The sequence below is a fragment of the Zootoca vivipara genome, chromosome 9 (genome assembly GCF_963506605.1).
Source record: "Zootoca vivipara chromosome 9, rZooViv1.1, whole genome shotgun sequence".
Lineage (NCBI taxonomy): Eukaryota > Metazoa > Chordata > Lepidosauria > Squamata > Lacertidae > Zootoca > Zootoca vivipara.
Genome location: NC_083284.1, coordinates 39,227,889 through 39,252,032, shown reverse-complemented (window position 1 = coordinate 39,252,032; position 24,144 = coordinate 39,227,889). Strand labels below are relative to the sequence as shown.

General features: G+C 41.9%; 1 protein-coding gene across 2 annotated transcripts in view; it reads right to left on the bottom strand.

Annotated features, from left to right (window-relative positions):
* FHIP1A (FHF complex subunit HOOK interacting protein 1A) overlaps positions 1–20,655 on the bottom strand; it is a 96,396-nt gene extending 75,741 nt beyond the window's left edge. For both annotated transcript variants that reach the window (XR_009558141.1, XM_035114011.2), the window contains exon 1: positions 20,235–20,655. The gene's annotated coding sequence lies outside the window, so the exon portion shown is untranslated. The remainder of the gene's footprint in view (positions 1–20,234) is intronic.
* Between the last annotated feature and the right edge of the window lie 3,489 nt (positions 20,656–24,144).

The window sequence follows — 24,144 nt, the reverse complement described above, 5'->3', positions numbered from 1 at the left end:
ATAATAATACCGTAATAGGAACAGATGAATAACATGACAGTAGGAGCTAAAGGTAACCGACTCTGGGGTTGCGCGCTCATCTCGCATTATTGGCCAAGGGAGCCGGCGTATAGCTTCCAGGTCATGTGGCCAGCATGACAAAGCCGCTTCTGGCAAACCAGAGCAGCACATGGAAACGCCGTTTACCTTCCCACTGTAGCGGTTCCTATTTATCTACTTGCATTTTGACGTGCTTTCGAACTGCTAGGTTGGCAGTAGGAGCTACTCCCCATTAAAAAAATACAACAATTTGCATTCAACTTGCTTTTACTTGCCATTTTCAGCAAACGGGGGTTGGAAAAGCCATATGTGCAATTTAGTGGCATTGCTTTTCCAAGCAGGAACTGAAGTACTGAACAACTTACGCTGCTGGTCCAATCTTTAAATAGACAGGATGTGTACCTGTAATAGCTGTGGCAGCACAAGACAGATAGGAAAGGAGGCCATGATAGTTTATCTTGTCCTTTCTTAACAAGAAAGTCAAGGCACCATACATGGGGTTCCCATTTTATCTCACAGCAACTTTCTGAAGTACATTAGGCTGACAGATAGCAACACGCCCAAGGCGACAGACAAAATGAGCTTCTTGGGGAAGTGGGAATTTGAACATTAATTTCCACACTCAGGCCAAATATTCTAGCTACTTGCACTAGCAGAGTTCCTGTTTTCTACTTCTTCGCTCACCAGGGAAGTATGGTAATTGCTATCAGAGACAAGCAGCAGTGACGTAATGCATACAATTTTCCACTGAAAATTTGCTAAAACATGTAATCTCCAGTGCCTTATCTTGCTGCAGAATTTTCTTTTTATACATTCATTAGTAGCAATGACTAAATGAATGTCAGTTGCAAATACAATATTAGCTAAGCTTGGCAGTTCCAAAGTTGTAATTAATATTTCTCAGGTGATTAATCCTAACCAGTATGTGAGTTGCATATCATGCACAGTTCTTTGGTTACTAAACATTTATTAGTATGTCAACCGTTTTCAGTAGCTGAGTGTTTGTTTTTCTCCTTCAATGTAAACAATGTAAGGGAAGCAAACGCTAACATCCTTAAATATTTACAAGCAGTCTTCTAGTAAAAAGATTTTACCTAACCCCACATTAAGAATGTTTTAAACTTTCCCTCACTCAAATATTTCAGGTTGAATATCTGTAGTGTACTGGGGGGGGAATTAACATGAGGTTCCCAAACTGTGATCCACAAGCTTCATTCAGGTGGTCCATGGTGTGTCTTGTGAATTTGTGGCTGACAATGTGAGATAGAGCATCAAATGCATTTAATATTCATATTGATTTTATTGCATTTCACTGCTTTTTTATTTCTTACATTGTATTATACCATTTGAGTTTTGTGGAGTTCAAATTATATATTGTATTTCATTGCATTGCAGTTTAGAATTTAAAATCCAGAGTCCAGGGGAAGGGGTTAGAATTAGACAAAAGTGCTTAAAGGTTATTATGATAGAAGAAATAATATTTGAATGTATGGAAATTTGGGGGGTATAAATTGTGAGGCTAAAGGAAGAATTAGAGATTGATGGGAAAATAAATTTAGATTTGGATTAATTAATGAATTATAGGTCGAGGATAGTCGATGTTTTTCCCCCCTTTGTGTAGATTAGAATTGGTTGTGAGATAATGGAAAAATTGTGTCAGAATGATTTAAGATGATAAAGGAAAATTGCTTAATTTAGATTTAAAAATGGACCCAGTGTGGGGGTATCGAGGAAGTCCACAATGTCAAGTTAATGTAAGAATTTATATGGTTTTTTTTCTTTTTTTCTTTTTTGATGTTTTATTTTTATTCCTGCTTTTTTGTTTTTGTGTTGAAATGTTTGAAAATCAATAAAAAATTTTTTAAAAAAAGAATTTAAATTGTAATACCATAATAGAAATAAAAGAAACTATTAAAATACATCTAAAATCATACCACATCTAGCACAGAGCATTAAAATTGCTACCATCATTCAGTTTGCTAAAATCCTTAGCAATTTTCCAGTGGTCTGTGGAGAGGAAAGTTTGGGAACCATTGCTCTAGGGCATGGTCCCCAAACTAAGCCCGGGGGCCGGATGCGGCCCAATCGCCTTCTAAATACGGCCCACGGATGGTCCGGGAATCAGCATGTTTTTACATGAGTAGAATGTGTTCTTTTATTTAAAGTGCATCTCTGGGTTATTTGTGGAGCATAGGAATTTATTCATATTTTTTTCCAAAATATAGTCCGGCCCCCCACAAGATCTGAGGGACAGTGGACCGGCCCCCTGCTGAAAAAGTTTGCTGACCCCTGCTCTAGGGCATGAGAAAATTTTCAAGTGAAAACTGTAATTTTTCATTCCAAATTACACTAGCCACATTAACCTACTTTAAATAGTAATACTTTCCACAAAACATTTCAATTCATCCCCCCCCCAAAAAAAACCCACCTATAAAGCTCAATACCAAATTGCATTGCAATATTTTAATTAGACAGATTTATACTCTTCTATTATTGGGATGCAGGTGGCGCTGTGGTCTAAACCACAGAGCCAAGGACTTGCTGTTCAGAAGGTCAGCAGTTCAAATCCCCATGACGGGGTGAGCTCCCATTGCTTGGTACCTGCTCCTGCCAACCTAGCAGTTCAAAAGCACGTCAAGTGCAAGTAGATAAATAGGTACCACTCCGGCGGGAAGGTAAACAGTGTTTCCGTGCACTGCTCTGGTTTGCCAGAAGCAGCTTAGTCATGCTTGCCACATGACCCGGAAGCTGTACGCCAGCTCCCTTGGCCAGTAAAGCAAAATAAGCGCGACTGGACTTAATGGTCAGGAGTCCCTTTACCTTTACCTTTTTATACTCTTCTATTGGGTAGGTGGGTGGGATTTTTAAAAAAACACAAAACTGATGAAGCACAAATGAGCTCTCACGTGGTTGCCAACTGAGCAAAGCAAACGAACGTTTGTGGATATATATCTTAGCATCTTCATGTCCATATTGTTTCCTGTTCCTAACTTGTCAGCAGGGTGTCAGGAGTATGGGCAAGAGTCAGGCTCTGGGGCCTGTAGTGCTTTGCAGGACTGGTGCCTGCCTAAGCTTGTGCTGGAGAAGCAAGGCGTGGCCACACAGGTGAAGACCTCAGCTTGTGCTGGAGAGGCAAGGAGTGGTCACTCAGGTGAGGCCACTTGATACCTCACTGCACCTGGTGGCAGGAGCTGGGAGGGATAAAAGCTCAGCATTTCACTTCAGTTTTTTGCCACAGCAACGCTATCCCTGCCTGGTTGCATCTGGCCTCTTGATCCTTGCTCCTTGGACCCTTGCCTTGCCGATGTCTTGATCCTTGCTCCGTGGACCCTTGCCTTGCCGACGTCTTGATCCTTGCTCCTTGGACCCTTGCCTTGCCGACGTCTTGATCCTTGCTCCTTGGACCCTTGCCTTGCCGACGTCTTGATCCTTGCTCCTTGGACCCTTGCCTTGCCGACGCTTTGATCCTCGACCCTTGGACCTTCGCCTTGCTTCTTGTTCCTTGAACCTCCGCCTTGCTTCTTGTTCCTTGGACCTTCGCCTTGTCAACGCCTTGCTCCTTGACTTCCAGACCTTCGCCTCTGCCTTGCTCCTTGACCCTGCGACTGCCTGCTGCTGGACCCTCAGCCCTGCACCTGTTCCTGCTTCTACACCACCATCTTGCCTCTGGTCCTGACGCCCGGCGACCGGACCGTGACACAGGGCTGGATTTAGGTTTGATGAGGCCCTACCCTAAGCTACTGAAGGTAATGGGGCCCGTTATATGTCCAGCTGTCCTTTGTCAACAACAAATTGTTGCTGTTTTGGAATGCTTTGGTTTTGGAACAGACCTCTGGAACGGATTAAGTTTGAGAACCAAGGTACCACTGTATATAGAAATGAGCAAGCCAGTGATATTTTAGGGAGCAAGCTAGCAGGCAGGGCCCATGACTTACATCATAGGAGCTTACACAACACAAAACACTATTGCTGTATGTAGGTTTCATTTTGTTCTTTATCTTATATTTTAGAAATGTACATCCAGGTTTTAGAGAGTGGGGCCCTAAGCTATAGCTTGTTTAGCTTATACGTCAATTCGGTACTGCTTGTCAGCATGGTGGGAAACTCCAGGGTCAGCAGGAATCACCTAGACAACTCTATGACAGCATCAGGTCCCTCAAAGCCATAACATGCCCTTGGAGTCCCTACATTACACCTCCTTGCCAACCAGCTGCAAAAATCAGATTTCTTTCTCTGTACTGGCCACATTTTCTTTTTTTACGCACTCTGTTATAAATGTTTTAATCTTTCAGTCCTCATCCAGTAAATTGGTATTTGTCCAATAGCTATCAAGCATAAAAGGATGTAAATGCTTATGAAGCACATGTCTTAATCAACCTATACAAAAGCACCTAGAGGAGGTTACTTTGATTACTCAGTGCAATCACTCTAATTCAGTAAGAATGATTACAACATTACAGCCAACATCAAGTTTGGGATATTATCTTTGGAGGCCGTCTCAACAACCAATCTGCAATGTTGTAAACAAATATGCTAACCAACATCTATTACAGTAAGCTACAGTTTTGTCCTAAACTTACCTTTTGCTCTAGCTTCTGGGGAGTGGAAAATCAGCTTTCGTTACTCAGAAAAGCTAGAGATGCAGCTCCATATGCACAGATTCAGGTTACCAAAGATTTATAATTTTTGAAACTCGTGTTGATCTGTTTCATTTTTAAAAGAGCTTTGCAGCAAAAGTCATGTTCCAATATAACTTTTCATCTACAAGATATATTTAAGTTGCCATTCCAACCATACATACCAAAAACAGTTTCTAGAAACTGTTGAAAAAGATTCTAGAAAATCAAATTCAGATCATAACAAGGCAGCCATTTATTTTTTTAAAAATAAGAAAAATGTAGTCATACATTTACAATGAAAATCTGCTTAAACGCTTTGGTCACATTCTGAAGGCAATCTTATTTCACACACAGCACTGTACTGTACACTGAATAACAGAACTGGTTTTTCTTGAACTTTCTAAGCAAAAATTGAAACTAGACTGGAACCAATATTCACTTCCCTTATTGTCCCTATTGGCTATTCTATTGCAGGATTCTTCCGGCAGGCCACACTTCTTGAAATATATTTGTGCCTGCATGTATTATTAATTTAGTCCACAGTTCCCTTCACAGACAAGCGGCTATGCCTTTGCTTGGATGAACCACAGAAGCAGGATGATATCTTCCCTTATTTCTCCTGAGCAAGAAACCACTTTTGTTAAAGAAAGGCTTGGCTACAGTCCTCTTCAAGCTCTGAGGCGGGTCTCCTCACAAGTCAGAGGCACAGCTAAGACTGTTCGGCAAACAACACTTCATGACAAATTTATGTGCTGGATGGAAGGCAAAATATCTATACTAGTTATGTGACTTTTATAACAGAAATACACCACTATTAGACCAAGAAATGTGGACTAAACTAGGAAATTTACAAATCTCTTGGCTGCTACTCCATCAAATCCACACCTTTTTTTTTGCTAACCTAATTACCAGTAAGGCAGCCACAAGATTACTAGCCCATTTGTAATGGCCCAGGTATAATATTCGTAATCTATAAAATTATGCTCAGTGCATAAGAGAGTTCACTCAACCCTATTATACATCAACAGGAATCAGGTTTTGGCTATGAATATGACCCAGATCAATAGAATACACTTTGGACAAAAAAAAACCCCACCTTCAGGTCTATTTCGACAAGCACTAGAAAATTAACCCTAACATTCATATATAAGTGGTACCCCTAGGAAGCTAGCCAAGATCCATCTTGGTGCCTCACCACATTGCTGAAGGGGTTGCTCCAGACCCAGTACACATCTCCACAAGTGGCAGGAATGTACAAAACTCCAGTCTTTCAGAAATTCATAATTCAAGAAATTAATAAAATAATGAAACAATTGGCAGTCAAACCAGAATTTGCTTTATTAAATATATTTCAAGACAACAATCTAGATTTACATAGTGTAGAATTAATAAGCCATTTATTACAAGCACTGTGACACACCATAAGCAGACACTGGAAAGACCTTTCTGGCACAACAATAAACAAATAGTACAAAACAGTTTAGGAAAGAGCATTCCTTGAGAGATCAACAAATAAACTACGGTGGATACATGGATGGATCAAGAAAGATGGATTTACTCCAGTGTGGTTTAATTTTATAACATAGGCCAGTACAGTCATACCTCGGGTTACAGATGCTTCAGGTTGCGCGTTTTCGGGTTGTGCACCGCGCCAAACCCAGAAGAACCAGAACAGGTTACTTCCAGGTTTCAGCGCTCGCGCATGTGCATAAGCATTAAATTGCACTTTGCGCATGCACAGAAGTGCCAAATTGCAACCCATGTGTGCGCAGACTCAGCACTGCAGGTTGAGAACGTGCCTCCCGCATGGGTCACGTTCACAACCCAAGCGTCTACTGTATTCCAAAAAATGAACAATCCCCCCATCAGCATTTGGCTAATTGATTTAACTTTAAATTTAAATTATCTTCACTTTGAACCATACATTGTAGATATTACTGCAAATTTATTATGCTATTTTTGTGATATACAAACGACATGAGAAGATTTGGTCTATTTATTTATATCATTTACTACTCATATGATCTTTGTTTATAAAACCCAATAAAAAAAGTTATTCAAAAATAAATAAAGGCTAAATCTACACAGAATAACATGGTTATTTTAATTTAGCGCATTAGCAACCCAAATCTAATAGCACTCCAATATGACCTTCTGAAAAATTAAAGCCTTCTGACTTTAGGCCAAATGACTCAACAATTGTAAATGTCTCATGAGAAAAGAGAGGTGAGAAAGAAGGAACTTGAAATTGGATCCAAGCCAAAGGTCAGGAATGTACTTATGCCCTCTTGGCTACACACCAATCTGTCCTGGCAGCACATTTTTTAAATCCAATGTCAGACCAGCAGGTTTTTGACACAATACACATTATCTTTGATAATAGTTTTGAAATAACGTTTTTGGTTCACTTTGCCTGGTGACACTTTCCACACTGTTGCAAATGAAGCGCTTTAACAGGTATGTAAAAAAACAGCTCAATTATTATAACTAGAGGCATTAAGCAATTCCCTCACTATCGTCCTTCTCCAGAAAACCAAGCGTACGTGACTTCACAACTTTAGGTGCTGTATATTTGAAGTTACACACACTTGGGTGACTTCCAGTGCTGTCAGACTGCTTGCAGAATGGAAGGAGAAACTCAAGGTTGCAAAGGGGGGGGGGGGGGAGAAGCAGGAAATTTCATAGCATCCACCACTGTGGTGCTGGATATTGCCCAATGGAATAAAGCAGCTGTTTTCTATGTACAATCGTAATGAGAGATGCCAGCCACCAACTGAATCAAATCCAGCATGCTGCCTTACTGTATATTAGCTTCATTATGCTCCTATCATAAATTAAAATTTGCCTTAATATGAGTAACTCTGGCTCAAGATGACAACTTTCCAGTTTCTGTCCATCAGCTCAGTGGGAAGAATGATATTCTGCACATTATAACCACTTATTCATATATACCGGCAGCGACCATTTTGTGCAGGGATTCTGTTCCTGGCCCCCGCGCACATTAGCGGAATGTGTTACACCCCTTTAGACGTCAGCAGAGCACACAAAAGCCCGTTAAACCCCCCATTCATCCCTCTTCCAGGTCAAAAAGAACCCACACTTTGGTGGATGCACCTAAAAAGGTCCCCATGTGTACTTTAATACAGACTTGTGAGACAAAAGCCATATAAATTCACAAATCAGCGAGTCCTAATTCGTTACTGTCTTATTTCTAATAAAACATTGTGCTAATTAGGTAAATGATATTGTGCTAATGAACAGTGCACAAACTGACATACGCTATGATGTCATATATTTAACTCAATAGATTTAGATTAGCGTTAAGTCATTTTTTTTATATAAAAAAAAACCCTTTTAGAACCATTTCCTGGTTATGAATATTAGGCTACATTCTCACAAGTTTCTGTAAGCACTGATAGGTGATGGATACATAAAATAATTACACTAGTCTGGTACAGTATTAAATTCAGTATTAAATTACATTTTAGTCACTTGCCCCTCAATACCCATTTGATTAAAAAAATCACAATTTCAATTGAGAAAATTGAGAAAAGGCCGAATTTTACCACTATGGATTCGACCAGTGAAGTTCCAAACTATTCGTAAATGTATCAAAAACAAGAAACTATTTTTTATATTGTGTAGGTAGCATGCAAATATTCTTCATAACTTTCAAATGACTAATTACTGTATCTAATTTCTAGAAGTATCCAAAAGTTACCTTGTTTAGTAGTTACAAAGGGATTTCAACTCTGTAAATATATAGAAATTTACTTGGCAGTCAGTCCCTTAGGGCTTATGTCTGAGCTGACACACACAGGAATGCACTGTAAATATTTCATATTTTAAAGAACCAAACCTCTGAACATATATTTATCACTTCCGTGAGCATCTTAGAATTCGTGTTGGCGGTTAACATACCACAAACTCAAATAATGAAGGTGTGTTTTAAAGTGTGTTCCCTGTGTGCTGTGTACTAAAATGAAGCTTGGTGGACAGGATGACTCAGACTATTGCTAGCTGGAAATTCTGCATGTCTCTATCTTCATTAAATGAGTCAGTAATCGTCCAGTCCCCTCCTGTATATGGGATATGTATAACTGGCTATTTACATGGTATGCTTGTCTAGTATTTCAGCTGCAGCTCTGAGACACAACTGACAAATCTCTATAAATCATATTTAATAAGCAACACCTCAAGTGAACTTTTGTGGTGGTCTTCACATACTTCTCCACATTTTTAAGCTAGGCAGGAGGATGTGTGCAATAGCAGAAACTAACATCCTCAAACTGCCTCCAAACAAAGAAAGTAAGGAAAATGTTTTACTGCATACACAGAGAGAGCTAAAATGTTTTCAACTGTGGAACAGAAGTACAGGCATAATCTTGGAGATACTGTGGGTTCAAGTTCCAGACCACCACAATATCGCAAAATGTGAGTCACACATATTTTCTGGTTTCCCAGACATAAAAGTTATGCTTATACCACACTGTAGTCTATTAAGTGCGCAATAACATCGTGTACTTTTAATGCTAAAAATATGTGAACCATCATGTAAGCCAGGCATGTCCAACAGGTAGATCATGATCTACTGGTAGATCACGGGGTGTTCCTGGTAGATCTTGGTTGATCTCTGGCCCCCCAGCGATCTCCTTAGAAGCAAAAGAAGCAAAACAACAACAACGGCTTTCTAAAAAAGCTCCACAACATTGCCATTCTCCAAAAAGCTCCACAACTTTGGCTTCCTACAAAAGCTAAACAACTCTTGCTTCCCAAAAAAAAGCTCAAAAACTTTAGGTAGGTCACTGCTAGATTTTTTTATGACAATGGGTAGATCACTGCTAGTTTTTTAATACTGTGAGTAGATCACAGTCTATTGGGAGTTGGACGTCCCTGAGCCTTCAGCGAATCACAATCTTCTGGCTGATGGAGGGCACTACCTTGATGTTGGTAGTTGCTGACTGATCAGGCACCTGCATCCTCATAAGGAGCAGCTGGGCAGGCTCTATAGCCTCGTCTCCAATCCACCACCAGCACCAGCAACACCTCCAGTGCTTCAATTAGTTGTTGTTGTTTTTAAAAAAGCACTATCTATGGTGCACAATAAAACTATGCACAATAAAGTGAGGTATGCCACTATATTTATCTCATGAGTCAAGTTGTGCATATATGTACCAAGTGTACTATCAGTTCTGTTTCATTAAGTAAATTCACTTTTTTTATTTAAAACAAAAACAAAACTCCCTGTTAAGGCACAAACCACCCTTAATGTTATTAGCAGCCAAATATCATCAACACTTGATAGCTGTGTATAATGAGAGGTTGTTGTTTAGGTCCAGTAACTGCATGTGGTAGTATTCCCATTAGGCCTGAAGTAATTACAAGAAATTTAAGTGAGAACAGAGGTTAATCAACCTTACACCCTCATGTTTATTCTTCATAACAAGGCAGAAATCAAGCTGTTCCTGTGTTTTATTTGCCCTGTGGTGTAAAAATATATATAGTCTTCACAAAACTTTCATTTTGCACCTACTAAAGACAGCATTTTAAAAGATCTTGGGTGAAAACTGTTGAATGTGTAACTAATATCAGTATACTGAACATTTCTGAGATTCATATTTTAAATGTACAGTGGTACCTTGGTTCTCGAACGTAATCTGTTCCAGAAGTCCGTTCGACTTCCGAAATGTTTGAAAACCAAGGTGTGGCTTCCGATTGGCTGCAGGAGCTTCCTGCACTCAAGCAGAAGCCATGTTGGATGTTCAGCTTCCTAAGAACGTTTGAAATCTGGAATACTTACTTCCGGGTTTTCGGTGTTCGGGAGCCGATTTATTCGTAACTAAGCCATTCGAGAACAAAGTTTCCACTGTATTCAGCTTAAAACCTTTCTATATTCAAGTCTCTCATCTTTATTCACCTATATTTTAGCAGATGACAATGCAATTCCCCAGTTATATCAGATGGAAAAGGGTAGGACTGTCTTACTCCAGACAGTAAGAGTTCCTTTGCAATTCCCCATTTTAAATGATAATGTATTAATGTCAATATTATGCCTCCTAAAACTGGAAATACAACAAACAACAACAACAACAACAACAACAACAACAACAACAACAACAACAACAACACACTCTAAAGGACCAACCATCTTAGCAGGATCATAAAATTGTTGGGATAAAATTATACACACACTCCTTCTGGAGTAAATCTTATTGAAGTCAATAAGACCTGCTTCCACCTAAACATGCACAAGATCAAAATCCAAGCCCCCGCATCCCAAAAAAAAGGAGTCTCATGGTATTAGTGGCATTATTTATCATTCACTCCTGACATTATATTTAACAATTATTTGACCTTTATACTGTTCAACAGTTTTGAAAAAGCATAGCAGACTATTAATCTATATTTCTTTGGATTATTATTATTATTAAAAAAATTTAATGGTCCGGAGTAAATCCTATTAATATTGTTGGCAAAAAATTCCCCAGAGTGATTTCCTGAAGGGCTTTGAAGCGAGAAAGAACTTTGTACTGACTAAAAGCAAACTAGTTATAAAACCCAGCGTTTTGTTTCATGAGATCATCACCCCCCCCCCTGCAAATCTAATTTAAGGCAAGGAGGGGAAATGCCAACTGTCTCGTGTTGAAGCACAATACCTCATGCACTTTCTCCCATTTACAGATTGAAAGCTATATAATGTAATATAATATAATATACGGTAATATAATGAATATAATATACAATGGTACCTCGACTTACGAACGACTCAACAACCGAATTTTTCGACTTACGAAGGTGCCTTCAGAACGGATTAAATTCGTAAGTCGAGGCACCACTGTAATATAATTTATTATTTATACCTTGTCCATCTGGCTGGGTTTCCCCAGCCACTCTGGGTGGCTTTCCCTCAAAATGGCTGCTTTTCTTACATTACACCCTTGGGGAATGGCCAAAACTCAGTGGTAAAGGGGATCTGCCTTACATGCAGAAGGTCCTGGACACAATTCCCACATCTCCTTAGCAGCTTGAATAATAAAGCGGGAGGGCTGATGGGATGCTGTGCTGTTCAACGTGCCTTCCATCAGCAGAGGGGTACTAATTGGCTACAACCCCAAGATTCCAGAAACACAGTTCTAGAGGATGCTATTTGCATCCTGGCTTTGGGCAAATCTATTTTCACTTCCTATCATTTTGAAAGACAACTCTGTAGAGAAAATGCTATCCCTATGCAGCTGTTGCTACACAATTGTAATGCCACTATGCAAACTTCAGATAATCCTGCAGTGAGTATGAATGGTGGACAACTGTGTCAGTTATCCACTGCGTTTGCCACAATAGAAAGGTAACATAAGATAGCCTCATAACAAGCTGGAAATTTTCCTTTGAACCATTAATCATTTCTGACTAAAGAAGACTCCATCAAGGAACAGGAGATACACTTAAGAGGTTTTCCATAAGTACAGTAGTTGGAATAGCACAATAGTCCTATTCTGGTAGGTATCATGGCATGCGAAGCAAGAACATATTATTATTTAGGCTGTGGTTGTGGTCGTCGTTCAGTCATCTTAGTCATGCTCGACTCTCCGTGACCCCATGAACCAGAACATGTCTTAGAATTTCTTCTCAAAGCTTCTCCTTTTGTCCATGGAGTGTTCATGGCAAAATACTGGAGTGGTTTGCCAGTTCCTTCTCCATTAGGCTGTGATACAAAGCAGCAAATTCCATTTAACTCAGTGGTGCTTACTTTCAATACACTATTCTTGGGATCAAGGAATTAAGCTTGAAATTTCTGTAGCTTTCTTTACATTCCTGATAACAAGTCATGGCAGGCAGTTTGGGAGAACAGTCAAAAGTTCAGTAGTTAAAGTGAAAGGAAAGGAGAACTGCCCAAAACACACACCCAGAATTACATTGTATGAAAACTGCTTTTCCCGAAACTGGACAGTAACTTTGGCCTTTTCAACTTACCCAATTTTACTATGACCCATACTGAATCACACTAGACAGGTTAAGATTTAACAAGCGAAGTTGCCCACAATGATAAATCTGGAATGCTTCCAGTCTGCAAGACCATGTTCAGTTGCTGAGTAATATACATTTATTTCCTTTATATTCACCATGTAAATGTTTTGCAAAACATTATGTGTGTTGCCATTACAAGTAAGTTTGTCAAAGGCCTCTGCACTCAGGGCTTTTAAAATGCAGGATACACACCCCATAGACAACAGACAACCATTTTCCTCACTGAGCCACAATTCCAGAGTGGTATAACTCTGGGAACTGTAGTTCTGTAACATGAATATGGGTCTCTCCTAATACCTCTTAGCACTCTTTACAAACCACACTCTCCAATATTCTTTGGGGGTAGCCATGACAACTATAGTGATATAGGGTGACAACACGAGAACGGGCTTTTTCTGTGGTGTCTCCCCATTTGTTCCCCAGATTATGAGTCTACCGCTCTTAACCACTACACCACACTGGCTCTCACCAGGGGCCCGCACACAAACCGCCCTGCAATCTTCAGATGAAGGGCTGTATACAAATTTAATAAATAATTAGAATAATATAGCGTTTAAAATATATAATACAGAAAGAGCCTGACAGTGATCATTAAAGTAACACAAATGTCCCCCAAAGGAGTGTGGAATGGGTGGAATGTCAAGCTGGCTGCCTCCTGAACCAGTCATATGATTGCTTTGTCAGGTAGCCAGCTGCAGTAGGTGTACCCAACTGACATTTTTGGCATATTGCTCCAGCAAGGGAATTCAGATCACAACTGGAAGTTCCAAGAGAAAGCCTTAGGGATTTCTACATAATAAATACATGTGTTGAGGATTAGAGTGGAAGTCCACAGAAAGCACAGGCAAGACAACGGGTGATGAAAATGGTAATGACAGTGGCTGGCACAGAAGAAATAACTCTGCAATATAAATACCTCTATACAACCATAGCAAAGTTTTTATTTTTCAAGATAGTCCTGTTACGGGGGGGGGGGGGGCACTTAAGACTGGAATCCCCAGCCATATGAAGTACTGCAAAGAACCAGCAACACATACTGTAATCAAACCGCACTTGCAAGAAAGACAGAATCTAATATGTTACAGTAGCATGAGAAGCAAGGCAATCAGAACAGCACAGTCAGTAAGTATGGCATTTGTGCTTTCAGCAACTTAGATTGACCTTGTTTGACATGGCACTATACCATGACTTAGTGCTACATGAATGAGCTGTAGGAAACTTCATGCTCATACTCTCACCCATCCCTCAACAAGCATGCTTTAGACCAGCCTACATGTCAAACACTAGAAAGTCCTGAAACCATGTCACAAGGTTTTCTGCATCAAGTAATGATCTCAGATTTACTGTGATAGCAACACAAGAATGTCCTGGGAAATCATTAAATCTAGATAACGATAATGCATTCAAAGGCTTAGTTATCATTATTTGATAAGCAGAGTAAGGGCACAATTTTTAAAAGCTGTGGCTATTCAATGCAACTGGTTCATGACCTTTAATATTCCTATTAATAAAATCCCCTTCATGGATCAATGCCTTGTCGTGGCAAAGGGGCTTGAATAACTCAGAGAAGCTATGAGCTATGCCATGCAGGGCCACCCAAGATGGACAGGTCATAGTGGAGAGTTTTGACTAAACGTGATCCACCTGGAGAAGGAACTGGCAAGCCACTCCAGTATCCCTGCCAAGAAAACTCCATGGACAAAGACAACAGGCATATAAAAGTTATGACGCTGGAAGATGAGCCCCTCAGGTCGGAAGGCGTCCAACATGCTACTGAGGAAGAGCGGAGGACAAGTACAAGTAGATTCAGAGCTGATGAAGCGGCTGGGCCAAAGCCGAAAGGACACTCAGTTGCGGATATGCCTGGAAGCGAAAGGAAAGTCCGATGCTGTAAAGAAAAATATTGCATAGGAACCTGGAATGTAAGAACCATGAGTGGAGGTAAGCTGGATGTGGTCAAAAATGAGATGACAAGAATAAATATCGACATCCTGGGCATCAGTGAACTAAAATGGAAGGGAATGGGTGAATTCAGTTCGGGTGACTATCATATCTACTACTGTGGGCAAGAATCCTGTAGCAGAAATGGAGTGGCCCTCATAGTCAACAAAAGAGTGGCAAAAGCTGTAATGGGATGCAATCTCAAAAATGACAGAATGATCTCGATACGAATCCAAGGCAGACCTTTTAACATCACAGTAATCCAAGTTTATGCACCAACTACCGGTGCTGAAGAAAGTGAAATTGACCAATTCTATGAAGACCTACAACAACTTCTAGAAATGACACCAAAGAAGGATGTTCTTCTCATTACAGGGGATTGGAATGCTAAAGTAGGGAATCAAGAGATAAAAGGAACAACTGGCAAGTTTGGCCTTGGAGTTCAAAATGAAGCAGGGCAAAGGCTAATAGAGTTCTGTCAAGAGAACAAGCTGGTCATCACAAACACTCTCTTCCAACAACACAAGAGACGACTCTACACATGGATATCACCAAATGGGCAGCATCGAAATCAGATTGATTATATTCTCTGCAGCCAAAGATGGAGAAGCTCTATACAGTCAGCAAAAACAAGACCTGGAGCTGACTGTAACTCAGATCATCAGCTTCTTATAGCAAAATTCCAGCTTAAACTGAAGAAAGTAGGAAAAACCACTGGGCCAGTAAGATACAATCTGAATCAAATCCCTTATGAATACACACTGGAAGTGAGGAACAGGTTTAAGTATTTAGATTTGGTGGACAGAGTTCCTGAAGAACTGTGGATGGAGGCTCGTAACATTATACAGGAGGCAGCAACGAAAACCATCCCAAGGAAAAGGAAATGCAAGAAAGCAAAATGGCTATCCAACGAGGCCTTACAAATAGCGGAGGAGAGGAGGCAAGCAAAATGCAAGGGAGATAGGGAAAGATACAGGAAACTGAATGCAGATTTCCAAAAAACAGCAAGGAGAGACAAGAGGGTCTTCTTAAATGAGCAATGCAAAGAAATAGAGGAAAACAATAGAATGGGGAAAACCAGAGATCTGTTCAAGAAAATTGGAGATATGAAAGGAACATTTCGTACAAAGATTACCATAATCAAGGACAAAAGTGGTAAGGACCTAACAGAAGCAGAAGACATCAAGAAGAGGTGGCAAGAATACACAGAGGAATTATACCAGAAAGATATGGAGGTCTCATACACCCCAGGTAGTGTGGTTGCTGACCTTGAGCCAGACATCTTGGAGAGTGAAGTCAAATGGGCCTTAGAAAGCATTGCTAATAACAAGGCCAGTGGAAGTGATGATATTCCAGCTGAACTATTTAAAATTTTAAAAAATGATGCTGTTAAGGTGCTACACCCAATATGCCAGCAAGTTTGGAAAACTCAGCAATGGCCAGAGGATTGGAGAAGATCAGTCTACATCCCAATTCCAAAGAAGGGCAGTGCCAAAGAATGCTCCAACTACCGCACAATTGCGCTCATTTCACACGCTAGCAAGGTTATGCTTAAAATTCTACAAGGCAGGCTTAGGCAGTATGTGGACCGAGAACTCCCAGAAGTGCAAGCTGGATTTCGAAAGGGCAGAGGAACCAGAGACCAAATAGCAAACATGCGCTGGATTATGGAGAAAGCTAGAGAGTTCCAGAAAAACGTCTACTTCTGCTTCATTGACTATGCAAAAGCCTTTGACTGTGTCGACCACAGCAAACTATGGCAAGTTCTTAAAGAAATGGGAGTGCCTGATCACCTCATCTGTCTCCTGAGAAATCTCTATGTGGGACAAGAAGCTACAGTTAGAACTGGATATGGAACAACTGAGTGGTTCAAAATTGGGAAAGGAGTACGACAAGGTTGTATATTGTCTCCCTGCTTATTTAACTTATATGCAGAATTCATCATGCGAAAGGCTGGACTAGATGAATCCCAAGCCGGAATTAAGATTGCCGGAAGAAATATCAACAACCTCAGATATGCAGATGACACAACCTTGATGGCAGAAAGCGAGGAGGAATTAAAGAACCTTTTAATGAGGGTGAAAGCGGAGAGCGCAAATTATGGTCTGAAGCTCAACATCAAAAAAACCAAGATCATGGCCACTGGTCCCATCACCTCCTGGCAAATAGAAGGGGAAGAAATGGAGGCAGTGAGAGATTTTACCTTCTTGGGCTCCTTGATCACTGCAGATGGTGACAGCAGTCACGAAATTAAAAGACGCCTGCTTCTTGGGAGAAAAGCAATGACAAACCTAGACAGCATCTTAAAAAGCAGAGACATCACTTTGCCGACAAAGGTCCGTATAGTTAAAGCTATGGTTTTCCCAGTAGTGATGTATGGAAGTGAGAGCTGGACCATAAAGAAGGCTGATCGTCGAAGAATTGATGCTTTTGAATTATGGTGCTGGAGGAGACTCTTGAGAGTCCCATGGACTGCTAGAAGATCAGACCTATCCATTCTGAAGGAAATCAGCCCTGAGTGCTCACTGGAAGGACAGATCGTGAAGCTGAGGCTCCAATACTTTGGCCACCTCATGAGAAGAGAAGAATCCTTGGAAAAGACCCTGATGTTGGGAAAGATTGAGGGCACTAGGAGAAGGGGACGACAGAGGACAAGATGGTTGGACAGTGTTCTCGAAGCTACGAACATGAGTTTGACCAAACTGCGGGAGGCAGTGCAAGACAGGAGTGCCTGGCGTGCTATGGTCCATGGGGTCACGAAGAGTCGGACACGACTAAACGACTAAACAACAACAACAACAACAACAATTAATAAAATGCATGACCACTTAGGATCAAGTTTACAAATACTAAGCTCTTGCAAATATATATATATATATATATATATATATATATATATAGACAGAAAGCAGACAACATCTAAACACAATCACGTGTCAATTAGAAGAAGAAGAGGAGGAGGAGGAGGAGTTTGGATTTGATATCCCGCTTTATCACTATCTGAAGGAGTCTCAATTAGTGTAGAACAACATCACTTATGGATGCCATTATTACTAGTTTCCTTAATCAAACATGCACTGGAAACAAGTGATCAGTAACCAACTTCAAGTCAAACAACATTCCACCAGCCAAGTATTGTGATCTGCCAAGTGCTTCACAACTTGCCTTTCTGTACTATAGTTTCAAATAGACAACAAAACAGGTGTTTTGTCAAGACTCTGATAAACCACCCTACATGGCTGACTGCTTAGGTCACAGACTTCACACAGGCCAGCCAATCTGTGTCAAATCAAACTACAGGTAACTCTTCCCGCCCCCCATTTTCACAAAAATTAAAGAAAGCAGTTAAGCAAGTCTATGTTCATCAATACATTTTAAAAAGGCATACTGTGGTTTTAGAAGCTCATTTGCTGAAACAGCTTTTCTATGCCTTCTTCACCTCCACAGTTATGTGCCTAGAATAATAAAAAGACTTAGCTCACATGATTTCCAAAAAACTTACTTAACTATTGTTCCCCTTATCTCTAATCTCCAGTCATACAATATACCCAAAGAAAGAAATTAACTATCTATTTTATCAAAATAAATCATAGTGTCATCTACATGTTTACTCATAACCAAGGCCAACTCTGATAACTATGAATCAGGTTACAGCCTAAACATGTAAGGACCCTTCACTCACTTACAAGCTTTCTTTTCACCCAGCCAAACTTATTTGATGGTAAAGATGCTTAAGCTTGTGCCTTAAGATTCATTAGGCATCGAACTGCTGAAAGTAAAACTTCCCAAGTTTATTTTAAATGTTGTAATGAAGAACTTCACTAAAATGTATCCATGTGATCACCTTATATGCGCCTAGAGGCCAGAATCAAGATTCGGAAAGCCAGCCAGAAGTCAGTTTTTAGGCACCCATTCTGAGGGATAGGGAGACAGGGCCACACAACCTGTTGAGGAGCTAGGAATGAATTTACATGTTTAACAGAACCCTTTTAGTGTCTCCACAAAACCCTAGAAACATACTAAGGTTTCATACTCAAACCGTAGAAAAATAATTTGGACTGGAGGGGTCTGATCACTAGTTCACTTGTATACATGCAAGCTTCACATCAGCCTTCACAAACCTAGTGCCCTGGGTTGGGAAAGTCTTCCATACATGGACTCATTGCATCTGCCACCACTATTTGCAGCTCCCCTCTGCTCTATAAGCCAATATATCTGCTAGCGGAGATTCATGCTGCATCCAGCTGATGAAACAATATACATGCATTTTTAAACAACTAACCTGTATATTCGTTGACAAACTACAGGTACTATAAATTATTCCTAGATCACATATTACTTTGCTGCAGTTCATACTGGCTTCAAGGAAGGAAAAGAATTGTGTAAATGGGATCATTCCTTGATCATAAAATGTTTGGAAAATGTGCGTTGGATGTCTAGTTCCAGGAAAATCCAAAACAAAGATAGTTGATATAAAAGTGCAAGAAATTTAAAAAATGAAAAAAGTATCACTCTGAGTCTAAGCATCATTTCTGAAAAGAGCCTTACTTTGACCAAAACAGCCATCTCTATGGTAAGTGGAAACTCTTTTCCCTCTTAGCGAAAAAGATAAAGGCGATTAAGCTGGAATTATTTCCCAGTGACCTATATAATTGTGTCAGCTTGCCAGTTACTATTAGTGCAGGCCATCTAGGGATGGAATGGCAATAACCACAACCTAACCCTTTTCTGGGGGCAATGGGAAAGGGTCGATCCAATCAATTTTAAAACAGAACAGTACTGTAATTATTAGTAGCGATGTGAAGTAAACAAAGTTTGCTGTAACGTGTTGCTACCTTCCTCTAGCTAAGAAAGCCGCTTCCTTGTTTGCCCCTCCCACAGCAGCAGCATCCACCCCCCCAGCAGGGAGAGGATTAAGTTTGTTAACTCAAGAGAGAGACCGGTTTCGTCTGGGCAGAGTTTGACAGTGAGGGAAGACTTTTGAGTCATCTGCCGCTCGTGTTCTTACAAAACCCGAGGCAAGCAGCACCCAACCCTCCCTCTCCTGCATTTGCAAATTGCAATGCTTTGTGCGGACGCATCTTGCAACCAGGCACGCTGAGGGGGAGGGGAGGAGAGAAAACTCCCGGGTTCCAAACCTTTTTGGAGAGGCAACAAGTGTTTCAGAAATACTTTCAGGCACGGGAGGAGGAGGTGAGGGAGAAACCCGACACGGGAAAAGGCGGGAAGACTTCACAAACCTCTCCAAGCCTTTCTTTTCTTCCTCCCTTTTCAAGCTTTGCAACAGGCGTGCCCCTCCTCCTCCGCTGAAACCTGAACTGGCCCATCACCTCTGGGAGGCACAACAAAACGCCGCACGCAAGCAAGTGCACCACCCGGCTCCTTCCTAGGCCGCAGTGGTAATTCGAGGTCAAAACGGCGTCATTCCCGGGGGTCGCGACCGACTCCCCATGAGAGCAAAGCATCCTCCAGCTCGGCGCGACCCCTCAGTCCGGAGTGAAGAAACGCGAAACTCCCCTAAAGAGGAAAATTCCTCTCGGGAGAAACACGTGGGTGGGTGAGCCGCTGCCACATCAGATTAACACTAAAGAATTAAAAGGAGCGAAGGAATACCTGGGCGGCCTCGAGCGCCTCCTCGGCGATTGTTTTGCTCGGTGGTGGTGCTCTTCGCCCCTGCCGGGTACTTTATCTAGAGTAGTGAGCCTCCCATGTCCGGAGAGCAGAAAGTTTTCTCCACGGCGAGGCGCTTCCCCCCGACACGGGTTCCCTGGGAGTTGGCTCAGCCCCGCGCAATCCTCTGGGCGCCGCTGCGCTGCCTCTGGGGAGAGAGGCGGGGAGGCGCTGCTAACAACAACAACAGCTCCAGCAGCAGCAGCAGGTAAATCCCTCCCTTGCGCTGGAGCAGCCGGCTTTGAGCAATAATCCTCCAAGCACTGGAGGGAAGGGCGGGGGAGAAGGAGAGGCTGCTCCGCCGAGTCCCTGCCAGCCCCTTTCCAGAAAACACAGTTGGAACAACAGCAGTTTGACGGCGTGCGGGCGGCGCAGGAATGGAGAAACTGGGCGGGCGGCGGGGCGCGTAACAAGGCAGCCAGCGTGGGCTGCAAGCGGGCCTTGGGTTTGGGGGCGTGTGAGTCACGAGGAAGAAAGAGCTGGAACGTGTAACGTGAGTGTCTTCACGCACCTCTGGGGCTTAATTTCCTGAGCCTTGATTTTCACCCCGGTTTTAAAGACCTGGCCTCCGCGGAGTCCCATCATGAGCTGCCTGCTCGCTCTGCTTAGGGATGGCCGCTTATCTGCAAACGAAGCGCCTTTTCTGCTGACGCCTCGGAGCAAGTAGGAGGTGGAGACCTCTCTTGTCCCTTCGCTCGCTGAATATTTCTGGTTCCTTCTAAGTCTGCAAAATGTCAAGGGGGTTCAGGGAGGAGTATCCTCTCTACAATAAAAACTCGCATTGCACGGACAGGTGGGATCCAGTCGGACTGCCAATGCCAGCTGAAATTCTGTCCCTAAGGGGCAACAGAAAAAGAGTAAGAAAAGGGGGAAAGAAGGATTGAGCTTTAGTGGTTTAATATAATATGATTTGACAAGTAAGTGTTTAGAGCAGGCATCCCCAAACTCGGCCCTCCAGATTTTTTGGGACTACAACTCTCATCATCCCTAGCTAACAGGAGCAGTGGTTAGGGATGATGGGAATTGTAGTCCCAAAACATTTGGAGGGCCGAGTTTGGGGATGCCTGGTGTAGAGCATAGGATATAGTTCAGGCAAAATTAGGAGCTTTCAAGTGCCACGTAAATCCCCTGGCACTGGCAGGATTATGTCCACAGAGTTCTCCGCTGTCCATGTGCATGATCCAGAAGTCCTTACAACAACCCTGTAAGGCAGGTGGGACAAGGGTCTTTCCTTGCTCACCCAAAATAAGCAAAGTGGGATTCCTATGGCTAATGAAGGTGGCAGAAGTAGCAGGGACAGCTAAGACGGCAGGCGTAGACTTTTCCTTTTTGTCTCAAGCAGTAATGAAAGGTTAAGAGCATAAGTCCTGGTGAATCAGACCAAAGGCCCATCTACTCCAGCATCTTGTTCTTACAGTGGCTAACCAGATTCCTATGGGAAGGCTGTAGACATTACAAGTAGCTGCTGATGGACTTGTTCCTCCATTAATTTGTCTTAGCCTCTTTAAACGGCATGCAAGTAGGTGAATATCATTTTACATTTTGTGGGAGCAATTTCAATAGTTTAGCTTAGTATTGTGTGAAGAAGTTTATTTTGTCTGTCCTGAATCTTCCCACAGCCACCTTTGTTGGATGGACCCCATTTCTAGTATCAGGAGCGCCATGGGGGGGGGAGAGAGCAAGCCTCCCCCCCCCATTTTCTAGTAGGGGGCTGGGTCTCAATACTCTGCAGCTTGCAGCAGGCCCTATTGGGCCTTCCCGCAGCTGCAGTCTACCTGTGGCCGGCAACAGGTTTCACAGGGCCTACCTGCAACCACCCCCTCCAGAGCTTCCAGCAGCTGCAATGGCCCCCGCCAGGCCTGCTCGCAGACTCTGCTGGGCCTTGCCATAATGGACACCGCCAGGCCTCCTACCACTGTGTGTGTGTGTGTCTAGTTTTGTGAGAGAGAAAAGCGTCTTCCCAGTCCTACCCAGTATCTTCATGCCATGCATGAACTTATAAACATCTATCATGCCCCTCCTTATTTGCCTTTTTTCTAAACTATCAAGCCCCTAATGCAGTGGTATCTCGGTTTTTGAACGTCTCCATTGACAAATGTTTTGGTTTTCGAATGACGCACACCCGGTAGTAAATGGTTTGGTTTTCAACCAAAGGTCAGCACCAACACTTTGAATTGTGCTCGGAAATGTACTGGAAGCCAATGTAGGTCTTTCAAGACCAGTGTTATGTGGTCTCGGCGGCCACTCCCGGTCACCAATCTAGCTGCCGCATTCTGGATTACAGTAGTTGTAGTTTCCAGGTCACCTTCAAAGGTTGCCCCACATAGTCCAATGATTAATGGTTGCTGTTGCTCTTTGATAAAAGGAGCAGGGAAAGTAGTTACCCTATAGTAGCAAGCTCCATCTTCAATGGCGGACCTTGGGCTCTCAAATTTCAGCAGCACCCTGTACTAAAATCCCCCCCTGCCTCTCACACTCTGTTTTACAGCATTGTTTTGGTGCCCCTGCAGCATGACACCCCGTGTGCAACCACACCAGTTGTGCTAACCTAAAACCTTCTCTGTCATCTTCATTGAATTTTTGAGACTGGAGAATCTTCTATAGTTAGAAAACTTTGGACCAATCAATGTCTCAGGAACATGCTTTTGAAGGCATTATGCTAACACGATTTCTATTGTCCATGCTTTAAAAAGGACAATCTGAACTAAGCACTCTTATGTGTTGCAATGTCAGCCATGGGTGTGGCCAAGTGGGGGCAGGGGGAGCAGCTACCCCCAAATCAAGTAAAACAATAGAAATACTTAACTGACCATTCACATCGGTTCTGCCGCCCCAACAAAAGTCCTGGCTATGCCCATGATGTCAGCCAGAACTAGGAATGATATAATGACTAATCTTGACACAATTAGAAAATTCCTGTGTTTATAGACACTGAAGGTTAAAGGGAAAGAGTTAACTGTTAACTGTGTTAACTGGCAGGGTGGGGAACTGAATCCAGAAGAAACGTGACACAAGCAAAGGTGTCATAAAATATATCTTATGTACTGTTCTGGATTAACCTACTTCACAAATCATTTCTTTACAGTTCTGTCAATTGCTCTTTTTTCTTTTCTCAGTGTTTCAGTTACAGTGGTGCCTCACTAGACAAATTTAATTCGTTCCACGGGTCTATTCTTATAACGAAAAATTTGTCTAGCGAATCCCATAGGAATGCATTGGAATTTTTTTTTTAAAAAAATTGCCCATAGGAACGCATTAATTGAATTTCAATGCATTCCTATGGGAAACTGCGATTCGCTAGACGAATTTTTCGTAAAACGAATTTGTCTAGCGAGGCAACCTCTGCTAGAAAAATCCTTTCTTTAAGCGAAAATTTTGTCTTACAGGGCGTTTGTTAAGCGAGGCACCACTGTATTGGGCTTATTTCCCTTTACTCTTTGTACACTTACTCTTGGCAATCTGGTTTCTTTTTTTGACTTTCAGTATCCTACTGACAATATCTAGCTCTTCACCCTTCCCACCCCCGTTTCCTCTTCTCCTGCTGTTTTTACCAATATGTCTAGTCTATATCTGCCTGGATGCTGGATCATTATCTCAAACTTAATACCGGTATCTAATATGTTTTCCATGGAGAGCAATAGGAGTTGCATTCCAAGGAACTAATAACATTTCTACTTGTGGCAGTCGGGCTACAGGTGGCACAAAACTGGGGTGGGTGGGTGTGGAATCAGCAAACTTGCGATTTGCCTTACGGAGACAAAAGAGATGGACAGTGGCATTAATGGAGACACTTACAAAATATACAAGAGCTCTAAATGGAACTCAAGACACCAACTATTGGCACTTCTTTTAT